General features: G+C 41.8%; 1 long non-coding RNA gene across 1 annotated transcript; it reads left to right on the top strand.

Annotated features, from left to right (window-relative positions):
* The first annotated feature begins 218 nt into the window (after positions 1-218).
* On the top strand, positions 219-3739 carry LOC308570936. Its single transcript, XR_014001245.1, has 3 exons — positions 219-744; positions 1067-1239; positions 3104-3739. It is a non-coding gene; the product is annotated as an uncharacterized lncRNA (long non-coding RNA).
* The last annotated feature ends 4134 nt before the right edge of the window (positions 3740-7873 follow it).

Raw genomic sequence — 7873 nt, 5'->3', positions numbered from 1 at the left:
CGCCACCACATGATTTCTGTTCTCATCTTGAAGCAAAGCTCTTCACCCAAGGTACTATTTCTGGGTTAGTGGAGTCTGTAACCTGAAGCGTCTGTAACCCGAGGTAAATTGCAACCTTATTTTGCTAATGCAAGTATGTGAAGTTTTCAGGAAGGATAAAGCATTAGGAGAGATTTGTGAGGGTTCCACTTCCATTTTGGCCCAGAGAGTTGAAGATGAGTTAATCATGTGCGTCAACTGTTTTAATTGGAAAGCCTTGGAGTACGTCTTATGATTTGGGTGGTGGATACAGCTTTTACCTCTAGAAATAATATTTTAATAAAATAATAATGCTTAAGAATACAGTTTAAAAAACAAAAAAACACATACTGAAAATAAGAACGAAAAATAAATGAATAATCAATAATCCCCCATCCCATGAGTTGGGCCTGGAAATCAGTGCAGTTGGGCTGGGTGTAATATGACCGAAGAATCTTGCCCTGGCCACCGAGTTCTGCACTAACTGAAGTTTCTGAATTGTCTTCAGAGCTCTGAGTAGAACACCTTACAGTAATCTAACCTAGAGGTTCCCAGAGCATAGACAATAGTAGTTAGGCTGTCTGTGTCCAGATAGGCATAGAGCTAGGCCATCAGCTGAAGTGGATGGAAGGTACTCTGTGCCACTGATGCCACCTTAGCCTCAAGCGACAGCAAAGCATCCAGACGTACCCCTAAGTAGAAGATATCTGCCTCTTGGGTCTTCCAGTGAGTCTTTACTAACAAGGGGAAATATTCATGCTATAAGCACTGTATCCACTGCAGAGAATGAGGATTAGCCCTGATAAATATGGGTGGATGAACACTTTCCCCTGCATTGCATGATGTAATATGCCTGTCTGGAGTGAGTAAAAATATTCATGTCAGAATATAGACATCAGCTATGCAATCAACCTGTTGGGTACAGAATGCATTCTTCCAGTAAAATAATATATGGTAGCTACTATAACATTCAAGATCAATTAAATTAGACCTTCATGTTTTTCTACTAATGATCCTTCATTTCCATCTCCTATTGGGGGGAAAATAGGCTTCCAGCCTTTGTCCCAGGACATCCAGTAACAATTTTCCACGTATCATCATCCACCATAGCAGAATTCTCTCTATATAAGGTGTCTCTTCCTGAAGGATGCTCAGAGGCGCATACGAGTGAAAGAAGATATTTCGATCCACTCTTTGGGAGACCAATTTCTATTACACTAGGTAAGAAAAAGGCCTTGTCATGCTCATCTCCGAAGCTATGTTCATTCTTTTGCTCAGGAGTGGGAAAGATGGCCTAGAAGGCACACTGCAGGCGGGTTTTAAATCAGCCAGCTTTTGAATAGCTAAACTTTGTCTGTCATTTCTTTTCTTCCATACTTGATTTCAGTTTCCCCCCGTCTTTGATAGAATAAACCTTTTCCATGTTTAACAACACTTTTCTCCTTGTATTCCCGCATCCCCCTGGAATTTTATTTCTGTATTCAGATATTCATTTTTGTGAATAAATATTTAACCCTTGTGTGACTCCTTCTCCTAAGTTCTAGTCATGGCAGCCCTATTCTTTACCTGCATTTCACTGGCAGCCAATCATCTTTGAGCACAAGCTCTCTTGACAATAGATGTGGTAGCTGAGCTGTGGATTGGCTGCATCAATTCAGAGTACAGAAGGCTGATGAGATGACTGTATTTAACAGCCATGCTGAAATTTAGGTTACAATGCTTTCTCCTGAATTTAAATATTGCTAGATGCAGAATTTGTTTAATTTTTGTAGAAGGCTAAGTCATGTAAGTACCATCACCCCTGTACAAGGAAGTCCAGTATCCTTATATACAAATGAACATTTTGAGAAGGTATGAATAGCAGAAAATAGGAAGTAAAGCTCTACGTACAGGGAAATGAAGCTTCGTTGGAAAAAGCTACTTTCCTAGATTTAGGATAATTTTACAGTCATGAAAGGTGCCCATTTCAAAGGTGTTCACATTTATCTAGAAATCTAGAAAGTAGATGCCAAGTCATCATTGGGATGTCTCAAAGAGAAAGCAGGGTCTGACATGAATAAATTTTATGTATTTCTTAATCCATCTGTTTGACTTTAAGGACTGGCACAGAGGCCTGTCTTTTTCTTCTTCACTCATCCCTTTGTCCTTTTGTATCATTACAATCTTCAGCCTGCGAGTAGGGACTACCTTTTATCAGTTGGTTGTACTTATGCTGCCCTGGGAGTCAAACACTGTTCCATCTTTCTGGCAATAAAAATATATTGGCAATAAAATCAATAAATTGCTATTATTTCATGACAACCTGAATTAGCTCCCTGAGGAGGCCACCACACTCTGACTAAGGTTAACAGTTTGGCACTTAGGGAATCTCAGTATGCTAATTTGGGGAACTCTCTCCTGTTTATTTCTGCTGTGGTGACATGAAGGATAATGGTGTCATTCATTGTTTTTGCAGTCGCTAATTTTTGTGTGATTTTTGAGGTGCTTATTAGTCTCTGAAACTTAGTCTTATTCATTTCTTCAATCTGCCTGTCAACTAAATTATAGTTTCATAGTTGTAATGGGGTGGAGGAAGAGAGATGGGAATGGGGAAGGGACACAACTCAATACTAGACAATAAAGGCGTACCTTGGATCCGAACACCTTCCGAGTCAAACACTTTGGCTCCTGAATGCTGTAAACCTGGAAGGGAGTCTTTCAGTTTTCGAACACTGTTTGGAACCCAAACTTCTGATGCAACTTCCCACCTTCCGATTGGCTGCAGGAGCTTCATGAAACCAATCAGAAGCTGTTCCTTGGATTCTGAACATTTTGGAAGTCAAACAGAGTTCCGGAAGGGATTCTGTTTGACTTCTGAGGTACCACAGTACTGAAGTAGATGGGGCAGTGTCTGACGGCAGCATTAGACAGCCTCATAACTAGCTAATGAGGGAATTAGGATTACAATTTGAGCAAGGCTGTCATGGCCCTTTTCAGATTTTCCCTTGCTTTTTCCTGGGAAGTGGGTTATATAATAAATGGGGAAAGGGGAAAGCATGTAAATGCTCTATTGAACTTTACACCGTTTCCTGTTTTTTCTGCACAGAACAACCACCAAGAGCCACAGTGAGCCATGGCTGCCAAGGGGCCCTGTCCTGTATGGCTGCTCTTGGTTTTGCTCTCCTGGATGGTCCTGGGGACTGAAGCCTCCCGGGATTTCCAGTCCTTCAAACACGAGTATGTCGATTACCCGTGGACTGCAGTCAAAGATTACTGCAACTATTTAAGAAACAAAAGAGGCCTGACATATGGAAAATCACACACTTTCATTCATGTCTCTGACCAAGATCTTAAAGAAATCTGCACTCTTCATGGCTCACCCTTCACTGGTCTCATGCCGAGCTCATCTCCTGTTCCAATCACTGTGTGTTATAGAGCTAAGTTCAGCTACTACCCTTATAAACTTAAGAGGATCATTGAACTTGAATGTAAGAACGGATACCCAATTGAATTAAGATTTTGAATGCCTTTGCTGCACAAGCAGACTTCTACTCAGGCAACAAACCTCCGCTACCATCCTCTCCAACACTCAGCAGCCCCCTACACTTTCCCCCTCCTGGACTGCATCCCTCTCAAGAAACCTCTCAAGGTAGTCCCCCAATCTTCCAGGGCAGGTCTGGTTAAAGGCAAGAGGAGTGCAGGGAGGAGGAGTTGAAGAAGTCCTTTTACATAAGCAAATATCTGTTTTACCTGCTCAGAAGTCACCACTGGATTGTCACCAGGATTCCTTCCACTTTGGGCCTCCACTTTGTCCCACTGCTCATCTCCTACCTCACTTTTCATCATATAAAAGTATGACTTTGAATGATATAAGTGTGATCTCATTCCTTTTCTCATGATTCTTGCTGCTGTGGGATCAAGCATTTATTTGTGGTATCCCTGGTTGCTTATTAAAACCTGGCCTCTTTTCTCACTCCACTCTTCAACCTTGTGACTCAGATAAGCAGACATGGAATATACATTTCTTATATATAGCTTTGTTCTTTCCCCCTTTTTTCCTCTGTATCACTCTATTTCTTTATAACTGAAATTATGTCAATAAAATAGGAACATTAAAAATCCCTGAAACTGTCTGTGGCTTTCTGGTCCACTTCCATTTATTTTTCTCACAGCACTGCCAGTTCTGTGTTTTTCTCACTCACCAAAATAATGTTTCCAAATTCCTTCCAAGTACCAGAATTTTAGATTTCAAGTTGTATTGGCCACCGTTACTGAAAAAATAACAACCCAGATTTGAGCACCAGCAGAAGTATCAGGTCCTCCTGCTCCCTACTTGATGAAAGGTGTCTCCCTGGAAGACAAAACACTCACTTTTTAAAGAGATGTCTGTTCAGATTTTGAAAGCTGTACTATGTGGATTATAGACATGGCCTCGTCTCTTGATGTTTTGACCCTGTGCTTCAGCTCCAAAGCCCAATGTGGATCTGTATGAACATTTCATGCCCATTAATGTAGGGAGGTACACCTGGCATCCTCTCTACCTTGCCCCAGACCTTTTCACCTGGGGTCCCAATCCTACCATTAGGGACTATGCAAAGGTGTTTGTGTGTTTGTTTGTATTAAACACTCCTAGTAGGAAATGTCCAGGGAAACATGGCCGCTGCAAGATGGGCTTTGCGGAAATGGCTTGTACCAGGGTGGACCTTGATGCCTGGTAACTCCCTTCCAGCCTGTGGCCAATGGGAAGAAGATGAGATATGGACCAGAAGGCAGCCTACCTGTTACCGGAATGCTTTCCTTATGCCAGCATCAACCTCTATAATGATTGGCATCAATAAAAAATAAAATAAATGTGGCTATGTTTTACCCACTATGGGTCACACATAGTAAATACATTAATGTAGCAGACCATAACAACATTTGCTTTAATAGCATGTCGGCAACAATCTGTGAATGAAAATATTACTGGCTGCCAGCCCATAAACTTGGTTTTTCTGCGGTCTTACCTAAGTTCTACAAGTTGCCTCATTTTTAATTATGTATGTGCTGTAGTTAAATGAAAACATTAATTCTGAATTATGATTGCTGAATCATAAACGTACAGAAGAAAACTTTATATAAAGAAACTGTAGTCTCCCCTACTCCCACACCGTCTTTTACACCAAATGAAGTGTTACCTCAAGTTCAAACCTTAATGACCTTGCAGCTGGTTCTATTCCGCAGTTTGTGATCTCATCACTTCAAGCACATGCCTGTTCTTTAGTCCAAATTAAGCTCTAATTAACAGGAGAACATGTGCTTCTTAATGGCGGCGTTGGAGGGTTTTTGGCAGGCAATGTGCTTTTGCACAATATGTGAATGAAAATATTGCTGGGTTTCCCCAGCAGAACACGAGGTTTTCTGCTGTCATACCTGAGTTCTACAAGTGGCCTTATTTTTAATTAAGTATGGGCTAAACAAAAGCATTAATTCTGAAAATTAAAGCCGGTAACCTCAGACATTTTGGCCTCCAATGTAGATGTAGCAAGATAAATGTTGGTGTTCGTTCAGGTCTTCAAGCTAGTTTTGTGAGTCATGTGACTGTTCTGGGAAACCACTGACAGTAATTAGCTGCCAGTACAAAATGCAAATACAGTGTACCTCACACTTGGGACTCACACTTCCAAGTCAGCTTGGAAGTCTGTTGGAAAACAAGAAAGAGAGAAATCTTCAAATGGCATCAATATAACATCAACCCCAAGGTCAGATGTGTCTCTGCGGGAGATATTTCCCTGACTGGTTGGCAGGGAGGCACGGGGCATTCTTGTCATGACAGCACAAGTCTTTCAGGTCTCTGGCAGCCTTCCCCTACCCCCCACCCCCGGCTGGCTATGCCTGGGTTAATGTACCCAGCTGACTCTGTGGCTGGATCTAGACCCACCGAAGAAGCGTTTCAGCTTAAAGCATTGTAAATTTAAACTACAAAAACAGGTAGAGAAAAACAATGTTATATCGCACATACAACACATATCAATCACTTTTTCTTTCATTTTCTTTTCTTTTCCGATTTCACTTATGTCTTTTACACCTTTCAGTGGCTGGCATAGGCAATGTTGTGAGCATGATCCACCTACTTATATGATTCCTTTCAGAACACACAAAACTCATACAAAACGGTGACTTTTTAAATTTCAGCAGCTTTCAGAAACCATGCTTTTAAGCAAATTAAGGTAAAGGTACCCCTGCCCGTACGGGCCAGTCGTGTCCGACTCTAGGGTTGTGTGCCCATCTCACTTAAGAGGCCGGGGGCCAGCGCTGTCCGGAGACACTTCCAGGTCACGTGGCCAGCGTGACGAAGCTGCTCTGGCAAGCCAGCGCAGCACCCGGAAACGCCATTTACCTTCCCACTAGAAAGCGGTACCTATTTATCTACTTGCACTTAGAGGTGCTTTCGAACTGCTAGGTGGGCAGGAGCTGGGACCAAAAGACGGGAGCTCACCCCGCTGCGGGGATTCGAACCGCCGACTATGCAATCGGCAAGCCCTAGGCGCTGAGGTTTTACCCACAGCGCCACCCACGTCCCTAAACAAATTATACCTTATTAAAACAGCACGAACCAATACATTTGTTAATTTTTTTCTATCAGGCGTTCATCTGACTCAGTCAAGAGGCTAAGAAACATACATTGGACAGGCAGATCAATCTCTGTTCCTCATTTGAAGATGTACCTTTTTTCTCAAGCTGTCCCTGAGACCCTGTGGTAGCATCCTCAATACCCGTCCCAGGTGGGACATAACTGGCCAAGACTAAGATATGAAGCAAGGGCACCATTAGGTGATCTTTATTAATTCCTGCAGCAACTTCCAGACTCTCCCTATCCAAACCTTTGCACCAGGCTTCCTCAAACTCGGCCCTCCAGATGTTTTGAGACTACAATTCCCATAATCCCTGACCACTGGTCCTGCTAGCTAGGGACCATGGGAGTTGTAGGCCAAAAACTTCTGGAGGGGGCAAGGTTAGGAAGCCTGCGCTGCACAATTCTTTTATGCTTTTTGGGGGTGTATTCCATCCATGCACACAAGTTTGTTTATCACGTCTTAATATTTATAAATTTAGCATTGCTATTTGTCAAGCAAGCTGATGGTTAGTTGCTGTGGTTAGGCTCCTGTGGATTTGTCAAGCAAGCCAACGATTTATTTTTTGTGGCTCAGATTTGCTAACATCTGATTTGCTCACCAGAAACCACCTAATACTGACTTCTGCTTCTTGCTGGGTAGCTGTCCACGTGTCTTGTCAGTACTTTTGCTATAGTTTTAACCAGTGCTTTTTTTCTTTAAAAAAAATGTTTAGGGGTACTCTCATTTCCTACTCATATTGAAATACTGCCACTCAATGAGGCCAAACTTCAATTCACAAAAAGTTTAGGGGTATGCATACCCCCGCGTATCCCCAGAAAAGAAGCAATGTTTTAACTCAGTTAAATTTCCACTATGCACAAGCAGCTATAACCAATATGGCTCCTGTCACAATCCTAAACTGTGGTATTTTGTAATGCTGTATTATAATCTTTCCCATTCTTTGATGTTGTTTTTAGTGGTTTATAGTCACAATTGTACGGTACATTTCACAATCATATGGTTGGTACAAGTTCTCTAGTATCTGGATGTAATAATACTCACCTATTTCTTTCTATCGATGTAGAGGGAGCAAGAAATAAAAATTAAGAATTAATTAGACTGGTTTGAATGGATTTTGAAAGATCCATCACTTCCCATGTCAAACTTTTTTGCTGCCATTTAGTGAGAGCTGTTTCAATTCTCTTTCCTCACTTTTCTACTTGAATTCTATTAAACAGGAGAAAGAAATTTAAAGTCTTGGAGGCCTGGGCAATTATTCT

Source organism: Podarcis bocagei (assembly GCF_964188305.1).
Source record: "Podarcis bocagei genome assembly, chromosome: 13".
In the NCBI taxonomy this organism is placed as follows: domain Eukaryota; kingdom Metazoa; phylum Chordata; class Lepidosauria; order Squamata; family Lacertidae; genus Podarcis; species Podarcis bocagei.
Note: the sequence above shows the minus strand (reverse complement) of the source record. Positions and strands in the feature narration are given on the sequence as shown.